This window comes from Coenobita brevimanus, chromosome 114, assembly GCF_032717465.1.
Source record: "Coenobita brevimanus isolate Jiangsu-jjx chromosome 114, ASM3271746v2, whole genome shotgun sequence".
NCBI classification, from domain to species: domain Eukaryota; kingdom Metazoa; phylum Arthropoda; class Malacostraca; order Decapoda; family Coenobitidae; genus Coenobita; species Coenobita brevimanus.
Window position 1 is genome coordinate 455,203 of NC_137067.1, and position 14,281 is coordinate 469,483.

General features: G+C 40.3%; 1 pseudogene; it reads left to right on the top strand.

The window, feature by feature from the left end:
- The first annotated feature begins 3,072 nt into the window (after window positions 1–3,072).
- LOC145418493 (5S ribosomal RNA) lies at window positions 3,073–3,191 on the top strand (annotated as a pseudogene).
- The last annotated feature ends 11,090 nt before the right edge of the window (window positions 3,192–14,281 follow it).

Consider the following 14,281-nt stretch of genomic DNA (forward strand, 5'->3'; position numbering starts at 1 on the left):
GAACATCTCTCAAAAACATTGGCTAGAGGCTGTTCTGGGTGGATAATCGTGGTCTGTTTATGTTGAGATATGTTTTACTGTGCAGCTGCATGAAGGTTTTCTTCACTTCCTCTAATAAATTTGGCAGAGGGCTGTCTGGAATAGCTCTGGAGTACGGCTCAAAACCATTCTTCAGCTCAGTCATGGTCGACAGGATTTGAGACAGGTAACCAGCAGTTAGCTTTGGCGCTGGTTCCTCTTGAACTGCAGGCTCCTCCTCTTTGCTGCTCTCTGAGTCTTCCTCTGCCATCTGCTCCACATCTTGTGCAGGGTCAAAGCCTATCAGCTGCTCTCTCAGTGCCTTTTCACTGATCTCATCCACTTCTTCACCTGAACCTGTGTTTTCAGTGCTAGTACACTTGTACCAGGTCGTTGCTCCATGCTTGGGTTGTATTGGGGTGTACGGTAAAGTACAGCGAAAACTTGTCAAAATCAAAATGAAAGCACCTGTTGCACTGTTTACAGCCAACACGGGACTGAACGCTAAACAAAGTCTGTAGAGGGCTGTGCAGTCACAAAATGACCGCTGCCAAATGAAAATCGGCTTGTGTCAGAGTTTTTCCCGTCTCGCAGTGCATCGAAATCGGCGATTTTCAAGTAAAAATTGGCGATGGGGTAGCACTAAATATGTTGTTGAAATCTGATTAATCGAAATTCGAGATTATACTGTACATGAGAGAAAATGGTGTCTGCTACGGGGAGGGCAGCAAGATGGAGGGGGACAGGGCAACATGGAGGTAATTTGTTTGTGGCCACCCCTTACGGGGTTAAGGTATTTGGCAATAGATAGAATGGATGGAAAATAAACCACTTGGGAAACAGTGCTAGGGAGGGTGGCACATTATCGTAACACTACAGTATTGTTATTATTATATACTATTAGAATAATTCACTTAGAAAAAGGTGCTAGGGAGGGTCCGCAACTGATGAGTATATAAGCAGTGGAGTGTTCGTATCTCTCTCCTCTGTCTGCTTCCACAACCCTTTGGCTGCTGTGGGACTTTTAATTTTTAGGATTTTGGGTGCTCTGGGTTACTCTAAAATACCGTAGTGTAAAACTGTGAAAAACTGAGTAAAATAATCTAAACCGAGTCAATATTTACAGTAGGTCATTGGCAGCCAAGGGGTTCATCAATCTCCCTCCCATCCCACCCCTGCCATGTCTTCTAACTAGCTGTGAACTATCAGTCCCCAACAATCTGCTAACTAGCCCGTGACAAGCCAAGCATTTCCTAGTCTATCCTAAACTGCCCAAACCATTCCCCATAACTGACTCGTTCCACGCTAGAACAGAATCGTTCGGCAGAGGAACCAATTCGTTCTGGGCGGGAACGCTGACCTGGCTAGTCTTATGCTAGGTACTCACAATACCATCTGTACCTCGCTGCTACCTTTGCTCCATGGCTCTGGGCTGGCATCCTGTGGGTAAGACTTTGGCAGAGAACGGGTTATTTCTGTGTCATGGAAGTGTTTAAACAACCTAACTGCCCTAACCAAACAGTGCAAACCAATTCAACACTCACCACCAACGTTGTGAAGGTCTGGAAGGGTTGCTCCCGCGGAGTATAGTTTGATTTTTTACCTGAAAATAGAAATACTTGTTTAGAAAATGCTCAAACTGCAATCTGAATACTAATATACAGACGAGAGTTTGTTGCACTCAATCGCAAGGTGTCTCATGTGCATTTTTCGCACTTCCTCCAAAATCAACCTTTCTCTCACATGTCACTCTACCACAAACAGTAGCCAGTGGATCATTTCATAGTGTTACATTATCAGTCCCCCCAAAAGTAAAATTTACTGGCAGGGCACCAATACGATAACTTTTCACTAAAATAATCAACCAACAAAGTTTTACAAGCTTTGGTCACCTCCAGACTTTTCACGTTAGTAGGTCCTGCTACAGAACTTACTACATGCACTTGTGACTGCTTGCTTAAACTCTCATGCAGTAAAGCCATGGGTATAACTTTTTTACTTCTTCAGATGAATGAAGACTTTTTTTTTTTTTTTTTCAAATCCCAGATTACATGTGTCCTCCATTCATAGAAAATCTTTTTAAAGTTTTATGTGAACAGGTGTAGGTTGTAGTTTTGTGGAAACTACTCTATGAAAGTGAGTTTCAAAGAGAGGCAGTTCTGGGAATGAAGGAATTTTGACAGGCAGATAAATGCCTGCCTAGCACGGGGAAGAGGTGAAGTGGCACATTGATGCAGTTTTATCCGAGCACTTGCCGTAACTAAATAATGCAAGGGAGGCAACATTCTCTCTTACATGTATGGGAAGTAGTTCATATGTAATTGCAAGGTTATTAATAATTCATGAAGCTTTGTTCTGAACTTTGACATTTTAGTGCAACCTCTCCACAGCCACTCCACAAAGGTGAGCAATATTCGAGCTGAGAGAGCACAAGACTACTGTAAATTATAGCCAACTGCTCATTAGAGAAGTTACAGATTCTGTTCAATAATCCATGTTTCTCTGATGTGAGTTTAGCATCTGATCTAACGTGAGGTCCAACCAAGGTTACTGTTGAGCAAAACATCAAGCATTTCAACAGTTTTAGAGACAGGAATAATAGCTGCACTGAAGGTAATACAGGAATCAGGCAATAACTGTTTATTAGTGAGCTGGACATAAAGTCAGGCCTCGTTTTCATATTGTTCGCTGTGTGATGAAGTACAGTAACAGAACAATGAACAGAACAATGACAATACTGTATCAAAATCTGCCTACACGATAACTGGCCGCTTACGACTACCTGTGTGGACACAGTGACACAAGCAAACCAACAGTCAGACCAAACCAAATCGAGGTTCTGTCCCTCAATACCCCCCATAATTTTAACAACCTAGAATGCCACCAAGCTTAACCCTGAACCCCAATACCAGACAGGGCAAAAATTTCTAACCTGATCAACCTGTGAACAGTCACCACCCAGCATCATGCATGATTTGGTGAGAATTACCTTTGGCACATTCAGCTATAAACACACACACACACACACACAGAAAGAAGCTATTTTTTGAAAGTATCATTAGGCATGCCACGTTGAGTACACCGCTTCCCGTTCGATCAGCGAAGTTAAGCAACGTTGGGTCTGGTTAGTACTTGGATGGGTGACCGCCTGGGAACATCAGATGCTGTTGGCATCCCTACGTCAAGTGGGGTTGGTGGAGGATTAGTGCCCCTCCCTGTAAAACAATTAACTCTAAGCCCTTGGCCACCCTGTCTGGGATACATGGCGTCTGGCAATGAATGAATGAATGAATGAATCATTAGGCATCAACAGTAAAGGAAAAAATAAGATGAAATCATATGCATGGACTAATTACATACAACTTCTTGGTAAACATAAGTCAGGAGGAAGTAAAAAATTTTCAAGGGAGCCAGAGGAGGGAGTTGAGAAAATTTGGGGGTATTTCCAGACCCACTTGTCCTCATAACCTGGGTTGCAATGTACCCGTCTACACATTTTCTGTTTCCATGGCAAAATGACCAGACCCAACAACTGTATTGCTCGGGGGGGACACTGTATAGGCATATCCCGCTATACAATCAACCGCACTAGCTACATGAAAGAATTAACACCCTTCCCTGCCTCTCAATGGCCAGTCCCCAGTTATCCAATGGGTTTTATCTGATGATATTTTAGACAAATTTTGTGTTTGGGTTGACTTATAAAATGTTTTCAGACTTAGATTAATGTGTTTTAGTCATAGGTGAGGTGGAAGACACTGTCATTTATGGGTAATTTGCTAAGTTCGATTCTTTTCCAGACATTTATGATTATTTTCATATTTCATTTTTGGGTTTCAGTGAGTTATATATTGCTCTTGGGCTTCGTTTACTTGTTTTAATGCTATTTGGGGGTTTAGGTGAGCTAGAAACTTGTTTGACTTATTTGGGTGGGTTTAGGACTTGGTTGGGGGGATGGGGATCCCTAGGCTCCCAAACACATCCCTTTACAGTACCTTCTATGTTATGATGTCCCCGATTAACAATAACCCGGCTCAACAATGGGTTTTCTCAAACACATGCCATCATTATAATGAGGACGGCCTGTATTTCAAAACTGCTAAATTGTGAGCATTAATAACTAATCCATCTTAACAGGGAATAAAAAAATAAAATAAAATAAAATAAAAACTCAAACCTCGAGAACTGAAGGCAATAGGGACTGGACAAGGACTATGGTACCCAAATCCGCGTCACTCAAACAACGATGCATGTTTAATGGTACAATATGTTCTGACAACTTTCCAAACCTCTCACTTTTACCCCTTCATACCACCTTACTCCACATAAATTACCCCCACTTATACCCACCATCAGGTAAAGCACTGAAGGAGATATAACTATGGTAATTGAGAACATCAGTGGTATTAAAAATGGCATTAACAAAACAGAAGTTGGGCTTGGATACCCTTGTGTTGTTGATACGTAGCTCCCCGGTCCTCTCCTCCCACCCGCCAACCCTGATGATGATGCCAAAGTTTCACCTTCTCTCGTATCATGTGGCCCTTGGGAGAAACCTTATGCCATATGGTTAGATGAAGATTTATGGGTCTGGCAGTTTTAGGGGACAAAATGATATAAAAATGTCTGCTAACCAGGAAAAATTACTCTTTCATCTGTGTGTTCTTGTGAGTTAGCACTCAGTTTCACATTCTTTGTTTGATATCGCACCTCCCAACACATTTCAAACTGACTGAGCAGTTTAGCCATATGCTCAGTCAGTCCAAAATGTGTTAGGAGGCGCGATATCAAATGAAGAATGTGAAACTGAATGCTATATCACATGAACACGAGGATGAAAGAGTAATTTTTTCTGGTTAGCACATTTTTGTTCCATTTCGTCCCCTAAAACTGCCAGACCCATATATTTTGATCTAACCATACGGCTTAACATCTCTCCCAGTGACCACATGATACGGAGAAGGCGAAACCTTGACAACATCATAAGGGGTAGCTGGTGGGAAAAGCGTACCGGGGAGTTATGTATGAACAACACAAGGGTACGCAGACCAACTTGTTTTCTTAATGCTGTTTTTAATACCACTGATGATCTTATTTACAATAGCTATATCTCTCCCAGTGTTTTACCTGATGGTGCATATAAGTGGGGGTAATTTACATGGCATAAGGTGGTAAGAAGGGGTAAAAATGAGTTTTCTTTGTCTAACGCTCCACATAACGTCCTACGAGCTTCACAGTCAGCTTCAGGACAAAGTATAAACTTTCACTGCTGCCAGGTTCACATCACTTCCTAAGCACAATCTTTAATTTCTCCCGGTCCTACCAAATCGTTCTGGTGATGTTTTCATTCATGCCACACATCTTTACCATTACAGTGATGTTTTCATTCATGCCATGCATCTTTACCATTACAGTGATGTTTTCTTTCATGCCACGCATCTTTATCATTACAGTAAACATACGCTTTACTTAAAGCAGTAGAAGTACATTACCAATTCAATCTCATGGACGTTCCTTGGACCTCCTTTTTCTCCCATGATGAAAATTCCACATTGGGCCACATACAGGATTTCATTAAAGTCGGCATGGAAACATTCATTCCCCATCATAGTTACAGAAAAAGATGTAATTCTCCTAAATGGTTTGACTCCAATTGTGCTTGAGTAACAGAACATAAAACAATACCCTATAACACTTATACAAGGACCAAAACCAAAGAAGCCTTTAACTACTGTAAAAATATCAGAAACCATACCAAAACTATTATCAATCTTTCTAAATCAAACTTTCTACGTAGACAAGCTAACAAACTACTAAACAATCCAAATGATAACGAAATATTCTGGTCAACCCTTAATTCATTCAAAACTAACTTCATTACCTCCTCTTCCATTCCACCATTACAGTCCCAATGGAAATCTAGTAAGTGACCCACGCAGAAAAGCCAACCTTCTTGTTGACATTTTTTCACCAAACTCAATTCTAAATTCTGAAAATCATAATATTCCTGTACTTGATTTTGATTTCCCTCAAATATCTCTTTTCATGATACACACCAGACACGTACAAGCCGTATTACAGAATCTATCAGCAGACAAAGCCACTGGTCCAGATGATATTCCTTCAACAGTACTTAAAAATTGCTCCTCAGCGTTGGCTCCTGTATTAGCAAAATTTTTCCGCTTATGCATCCGTACCTCAATTTTTCCAGCCCCTTGGAAAGAAGCAAATATCTATCATGTTCCTAAAAAGGGGGCAACTTCTGATCCATCAAACTATAGACCAATTGCAATAACTTCCGTTCTCAGTAAAGTTTTTTAGACACTAATTAACAAACACATAGTCAAGTATCTAGAAATCAATAAATTGATCAATGATCGGCAGTATGGATTTAGACTAGAACGTTCAACTGTGGATATTTTTTGTCTTCTTACCTATCAGATTAACAAAACAATAGACCAACATGGTGAAACACACACAGTACCACTTGATATTTCAAAAGCAATTGACAGAGTATGGCACCAGGCCTCATTGTCTAAGATGTCACACTATGGCCTTGCATCACTGGTTCCTCTAATTTCTTCTTACCTTCACAGCAGAAAAATATGGGTCATGGTACATGGAATTTATTCTCATTTTAATTCTACAAATGCTGGCGTACCTCAGGAATCAGTTTTGGCTCCAACCCTCTTTCTCATACATATAAATGACCTCCTATTTGTCACGCACAACCCAATACACTCTTATGCTGATGGCTCGACCCTTCATAGATCTTTCACATTTAGTACCTCCTTTACACAATTTGATATTATAAATTCCCAAATAAACACAGCATTTTCTCTGTACCAGGTTCTTTCTAAAATTAATCAATGGAGACAAAAAAAATCTGGTCTCATTTAATGCTCAGAAAACTAAATACATTAATTTCTCCAATAGAAAGAATCCCTCAGACTCTCACATAATTTTAAATGATGTCAGTATTCCCATATCCACTACAATTGATATTGTAGGTGTTACTCTAAACTCCAACCTAAGTTGGACAGCTTATGTTAAATCCCTTGCTAAAAATGCTTCTAAAAAACTGGGACTTATGTAGAGTTCGTGAGTTCTTCACTGATGAGCAGATGGCCACAATATACAAAAGTCATGTACGTTCTCAGATCGAATACTGTTCACCACTGTGGACTGGATGTGGAGCAGCTGCATTGAGGCAGTTGGACAAAATTCAAAATAAAGCCATTAGATTAATCAATAATCCTGCCATAACGCAGGAACTTCCTCCGTTATCAGTACATAGAGATGTTGCTCCTTTAGCACTATTTTATCGATATTTTTACCGTAAATGCTCTAACGAACTGGCTTCGATTGTGCCTCCCCTTCACATTTTCTCCCGAAATACTAAGGCAGCTGGGAGGCTCATGAACTCACACTCTTCTCCTGCTGAAAAATTTCCCACTTTTTATCATCGTGTTCCTTAAGCCATACCTATGATTGTCTTGAAGTACCTGAACTCAAAGGTGGTTTTCGTTTCCCAACTGGATGTTAGGTTAGATTAGGATAGGTTAGGTTTGATTAAATTATTAGGTATGGTTAAGCTGGGTTTGGTTAGGACAGGCCCTTTCGCCGTAACACTGACGAGTCAAACGATTTGACACGTGGAACATAGTTAAACACAATGGGGAAACAGATTTCCCATGAAACATTTATTTATCACCCAGAAGTAATCAGAAAAATATAACAGACTATCAGGAAGAAGAGCGAAGAATGTGGAACAGAACGCTAACTTACAAGAACACATGGATAGGAGTACAGGTATACCCCAGTTTAACGATGCAATTGGTTAGATAAAAACCCATCGTTATGCAGGGTATCATATATATATCGGGGTAGATTTAACATGTAAAGTTATGGGATGCGTTTTTGAGCCTTAGGCTTCCCCCCAGCCAAGTCCAAAACCCACCCAAATGAGCCCAAAAACAAGTTTAAAGCCAATCTAAATGGCCTAACAGCTGTAAAAGAAGCTAACCCAAGCCTAACAGCTGTAAAAGAAGCTAACCCAAGCCTAACACCTGTAAATAACTCACTAAAACCAACAAATAAAATCTGAAAATTGTCAAATATGTCTGGAAAAAATTAAACTTAGTAAACTGTACCCCAAAATGACAATGTTCACCTCACCTATGGCTAAAACACATTAACCTCAGTCTAAAAACAGTTTATAAATCAACCTAAAGACACAATTTTAGTCTAAACTATCAAAATCGGTAAAAAAAAATCAAAACCCATCGTTAAACCAAGGTTTGGCCATCGTTAGGCTGGGTATGGTGGTATTTCCACCCCCAACGTTAAACTAGGGTATTGCATCTAGCGGTATCGTACAATATATCCAGGTATTACAGTACTGCAATTTTTTTTTCCTGAATAGCAAACATTTTGTTCAGTTTTGTCCCCTAAAACAACGAAACTCATGTGACTGTGGGGTAAAAACCCATGTGACTGTGGGGTAAAATCAGTGAGACACAAGATAGGACTTGAGAGCTGTATGCTCAGTCAGTCCGAAACGTGTTGGGAGGCACGAAATTGACCGAAAAATGTGGAACTGAACACTAACTTACGAGAACACATGGATGAATGAGCAATTTTTCTTCTAATTAGCAAACATTTCGTTCCATTCCGTCCCTTAAAACTGCAAAACCCATTATGAGTGTGGGGAAGAACTAGGTGAAGTGCAAGAAAGGTCTGATAACAATAGGCCCAGCTGGTCCAAAAGTGTGTTGGGCCGCATGAAATCAAACAAAGAACGTGGAACTGAACCCCAACTTACGAGAACACATATTTTTGTTTCTCTTTTTTCTGATTAGGGTACATTTTCATTCCATTTCGTTCCCTGAAATTGCGGAACCCAATTTTCTTCTAACCATACAGCCTTGAGTGTGCCCAGGAAGCAAGTTTTTGTTCTGTATGCTTATACAGGTGGGTCCTGAAATTACTAGCTAATTGGGAGCAAGGATTTTGCTCGTTAGCCGAATTCTCGTTAAACGAAGTAGAGAACTTATGGGAAAAACAGGGTTAGGGAGCAAGGCCTTCAAGTAACCTCCCCCATCCAAGCACGCTTAGCACTGGGAGAACTAGGGACTACAATGGAATGCTTAGAAAACATGGTGATACAGTAATCCAGGGCACAGAAAAAAAGCATGCTTCTAGACTGATCTTGACTGAAGCTGAAAGAATATTTACGAAGATAAGGAAGAAGGAGGATCACAGAGCTAACGTGCGACTCATTTCTTAGCTAGCAACGCCACAGCTATCTGCTGTTTACCTAGCGTGCTAGGTAAACATGGCAGATAGCTGCACCGCGACCCTCGTATCGATTCTCGTAAGTTGGGACTTGGAGGAATTTTACCTGTTCGTTAAACAGGCGGTGGTGCAAAGTTCAAGATATGTATTTGCGAATTCTCGTTAAGCAGTTGCTTGTTAATCAGGTCTTGCCTGTACACCTAACTACCGGGAACCCTCAGCCAGGAACAATGCTTGCCCTATCGTTTGAAAACTAACCATATGTTTTTCTCGAACATATGCTTAATGTGTTTCCCTAGCAAAATTTAACAACCTAACCTAACCTGTCTTACTGGGGCTGCTTGGCTGAGGAGGATGGCTGTGGTCCTGAGACAAATACCCATACAGAACGGTAATATGTACCCAGGTAAGGTATCCAATGTCTAGAGGGTGATGTCATCACGCGCAACTTTCAAATTTCATCACCAGACCAGGTGACTCGAGCATGAGCTCAAGTTTTTCCATGTGTTGACATGACTTGTCTCATTATGCATCTGAACAAAAATGTGTTACGCAAGGATTGAGTGTATTTTCACCCATACAAAATTCCCAAAATTTCCTGCTGTAATGAGAAGGGGTAGACTGAGATGGTCTGTGCGTGTAGGGAGGTTAAAGGATGGCAACTGGGTGTCGAAGGTGAGAGGCATGAGCGTCAGGGTTGGGGTTAAGAGAGGTAAGACTGAAAAGAACCTGGGGTGAGGCTATGGAGTGTGACCTCAGGGATGGAGGGGACAGAATAGGGAGGCTGCCACTGATCAAGCAGCAAGAAGATCCACCATTAAGTGACCAAGGCTGACGCAAGCACGCAAGTTGAAACCTTATGATACGAAATGTGTGACCTCAGGAATGGGGGACAGAATAGGGAGGCTGCCAAAGATCAAGCAGCCTGCAGAGCCAGCATTAGGTGACCAAGGCCAACACATGCAAGTGTATTGGAGCCTTTATAAACAAAACAAAATGAAAATCTGGGAATATTGAACCCTCAGCAAAGGGCACCACAGTCTGGTTAGCCCACTAGACAACCAACGTTGTCCATTTCTGAGTTCATGACATCAAACTCTTATTATCGGCTCCCTGTCATAACATTATTCTTACATAACTAGATACACTAATACAGTATTTGCGCTTTCCTTTTTCTAATCCATCATACAAGACAATTCTATATTTTCCTAGTATCGGATACCGGTGCCTGTTTTCTCAGAACAATAAATATGGGAAAATTGTGCTTCCCTCTAGATATTCCTACATGTCAAAATCAGTTATGACAGGGAGAAGAAAATCAAAATATAACTGTGTGATTCCCTACTGATGTCTCTTTCACTTATTACTATTAAACAGTCATGGAGGATACATTTTGAGGAAACTGGTAGCTATACAGTTACATGAAACTCGCACTGAACACGTGGGTTTCGTTCCTACCGTGCCGCGTTAGGTGCGAAATCGCGTATGTTTAAACTACTCTGTATTTTGCTCCCTAGAGCCCCCAAATGTGTTGTTTTGCTGTTATCTGTCACTGGTAATCACTAGAAAGCACTTTAAGTGGTTAGAAGGTTTATTTAATGTTATAACTCACAAATACAGTACTCCACAGCAAAACTTCAAAACACAAATACGTAAACACAAGGAAACATTCCGACGCCGATCATAGGTAATCACATAAATCATGTTAACTGGTACCAGGGCTTTATTTAATGCCTTATCTTTTTTGAGTGCTTTAACTTACAAGTACATACCAGAACAGTACATATTTAACTTAGAAATGCAGTACTGTGGAAAAGCTGTACAGCAAGTCTTTAACGAACAAACAAAAATGGCAATATTCCGATGCCGATCATGGGTAATCATATAAATCAGGTTAACTGGTTACAAGGCTTTATTTAATGCTTTAATTGCTTACAAGTACATACCAGAACAGTAAATATTTAACTTACAAATACAGTACTGTAGAAAAGCAGTACAGTAAGAGTTTAACGAACAAACAAAAAAGGCAATATTCCGACGCTGATCATTTGTAATCATATAATTCGGGTTAACTGGTTACAATGCTTTATTTAATGATTTAACTTTATTTAAGTGCTTACAAGTACAGTACATACGAGAACAGTAAATATTTAACTTACAAATACTGTACAGTACTGTGGAAAAAACAAACAAATAAAATGGGCAATATTCTGACTCACTGAATAATTTCCCGCCAAGATCGAAATGTAATCAAAACAAACCGCGCGCACTGCGGTGACGTTCGAGGATTTGATCTTTCACAGACCTCTCCTGCGTTAATTTGTAGTTTTCATGATGGTTCTTTAATCTTACGTTGTCTTATATGTATCCCAGCCCTTACCGTGTATAATTGCGGCACGTTCCGTGAGATCGTGTTCAGTGCGAGTTTCCTGTATATCTCAATATACGATACCCAGGCTTAATGCTGCGGGTAGAAAAACCACCATAACCTGCCTAACGATGGCCAAACCCTGGTTTATTGATGGGTTTTTATTTTTAAAAAATTATTTTGATGATATTTTAGGCTAAAAATATGTTTAGGTTGATTTATAAACTGTTTTTAGACTTAGATTAATGTGTTTTTGTCACAGATGGGGTGATCATTGACATTTTGGGGTAAAGTTTACTAAGCTTGATTTTTTCCAGACTTATATTTAAAGATTTTCTAACTTTATTGGTTGATTTTAGTGTGTTATTTACAGGTTTAGGTTTACGTTAGCTGCCTTGACGGCTGTTAGGCCGTTTAGACTGGCTTTAAACTCATTTGGGTGGGTTTTGGACTTGATTTGGGGGGAAACCCATGGCTGGTAAACGCTCCACATTGCTTTACAAGTTAAAAATCCCCCGATATACGATACCCGCATAACGATGGGGTTTTACCTAACCATTTATATCGTTAAACCAGAGTATGCCTGTACATGTTACAGTCTTTATAAGCACTGTACAGTACAGCACAATGACACAAACTTATAAACAATAAGATACAGTAAATGATACGAAAACATACTCTAACTTGGCCTAACACTGGCATTCCTCCAACCTGACTCCTGTTTTTAGAGAGATTAATGCTTGATAATGATGCTAGTTATGAAGAAGTGCTATGGTGAAAATGTGGGATTGTATTTTCTTTATCTGCTATGTAAAATAAGCGGCAGAAGGATATTAATTTAGGCCAAGTTAGTGAACGATAAAAACTCTTGGTAATATTGTGAGTTGTGGGAACGGCTCAGTCTCCTGGCTTGGGCATAATAGTGACAGTAAGGAATTTAATGATAAAAAATTACACTGAGCTATACCCTCAACACACAAGCAATTACTCTGCAAAATGGATAGTCGTGAATTATATACATCTATCTATCTATATACCTAGGCTGCTTCCCCCAAGGAAAGGGAGGTAGCCGAGACAGGACGACTCACTCTCCATTTACTCATCCATTCAAACACATTCATTCGCATCTTAGCCCCAAAGGGGAGAACGGACAGATCCTCACCGCATCACACCACACAAGGGTCAACTGCGCAATGCAAGCAGTGACATCCACAGCAGGGCCCGACAGCAGAACTGGTTTACCCCTGCCACATCATAACAGACCCATCCCCTTACCCGCACCTGACCTGACTAGCTGATCAGACCAAATGCGGGAGAATATCCCCTCAGGGCTGCGTCATCACTTATTCATTCACAATTTCTCTCCATTTATTTCTGTCACGCACAGCCACTCTTCCTTGCTCAACGGACATCCCTCTCGCATCCAGCGCTCTCTTCACACTGTCCATCCATCCTATTCGTGGTCTTCCTCTCAGTCTTACACCTCTCACATCAGATCTAGTTATCTTTTTCACCAATCGCTCATTATGACACAAACTTATAAACAATAAGATACAGTAATATGCAGCATTATATATAACTATGTCTATCTATCTACTGTCAGATGGCTCAATCCTGTAAGGGGTGGTCACAAACAAATCATCTCCATGTCACCCTGTCCCCTACCATTTCACTGCCCTGCCCCAGCTTACATCTCCTCATATACTTCTCCACTCCATCATTCATCTTATGCTAGGTCTCCTCCTCTATCATATACCTCTCCACACCATCCCTCCATGTCATTCTAGGTCCCCCCTCTCTCATATACCTCTCTACTCCATCCCTCCATCTCATCCTGAGTCACCCTCTCTTATATCTCTCCATTCCTTCATCTCATCCTAGGTCTCCCCTTCTCACATACTATATATCTCTCCAATTCATCCTCAGTCTTCCTCTCCCTCCTCCCACCTCTACCACCCTCTATTAAAAGGAACGACATCATACATAAAACATTATACGAGAATACTTACCTTGTCTGAAGAGATGGTTGAGCGGGGAACCCTTTCGCTGCTTCCTCTGATCACTCTTGGCCTAAAACTGCCATCCTGACGACTTGCCGCCAATCTGTAAGAGAATGAACAATATTTTGATACTCATAACGATGTGCTATGACAAGAACGTATACTGATATACTACCACCACTACTACTACTACCTCACCACCATTACTACTACTACTACTACTGCTACCACCAACACCATACTACTACTACTACTACTACTACAGTACTGCTACTACTATACCACCACCACCACTACTATTTTTACTACTAGCAGTAGTTGTAATAGCAGTAGTGATAGCTGTGCAGTAGTAGTAGTATACATAATAGTAGTAGTAGTAGTAATAGTAGTAGTATAGTAGTAGTAGTAGTAGTAGTAGTAGTAGTAGTAGTAAAATAGTAGTAATAATAATAGTTATAGTAGTGATGATAGTAATAGTAGTATTAGTAATAACTGTAGTATAATAATAATAATAATAGTAGTAGTATAATCCTAATATCAATTAAATAAAATATGGTAGCCTGTAATAAAAATACAAAGAAAAAAAAAGTAAGAAAAA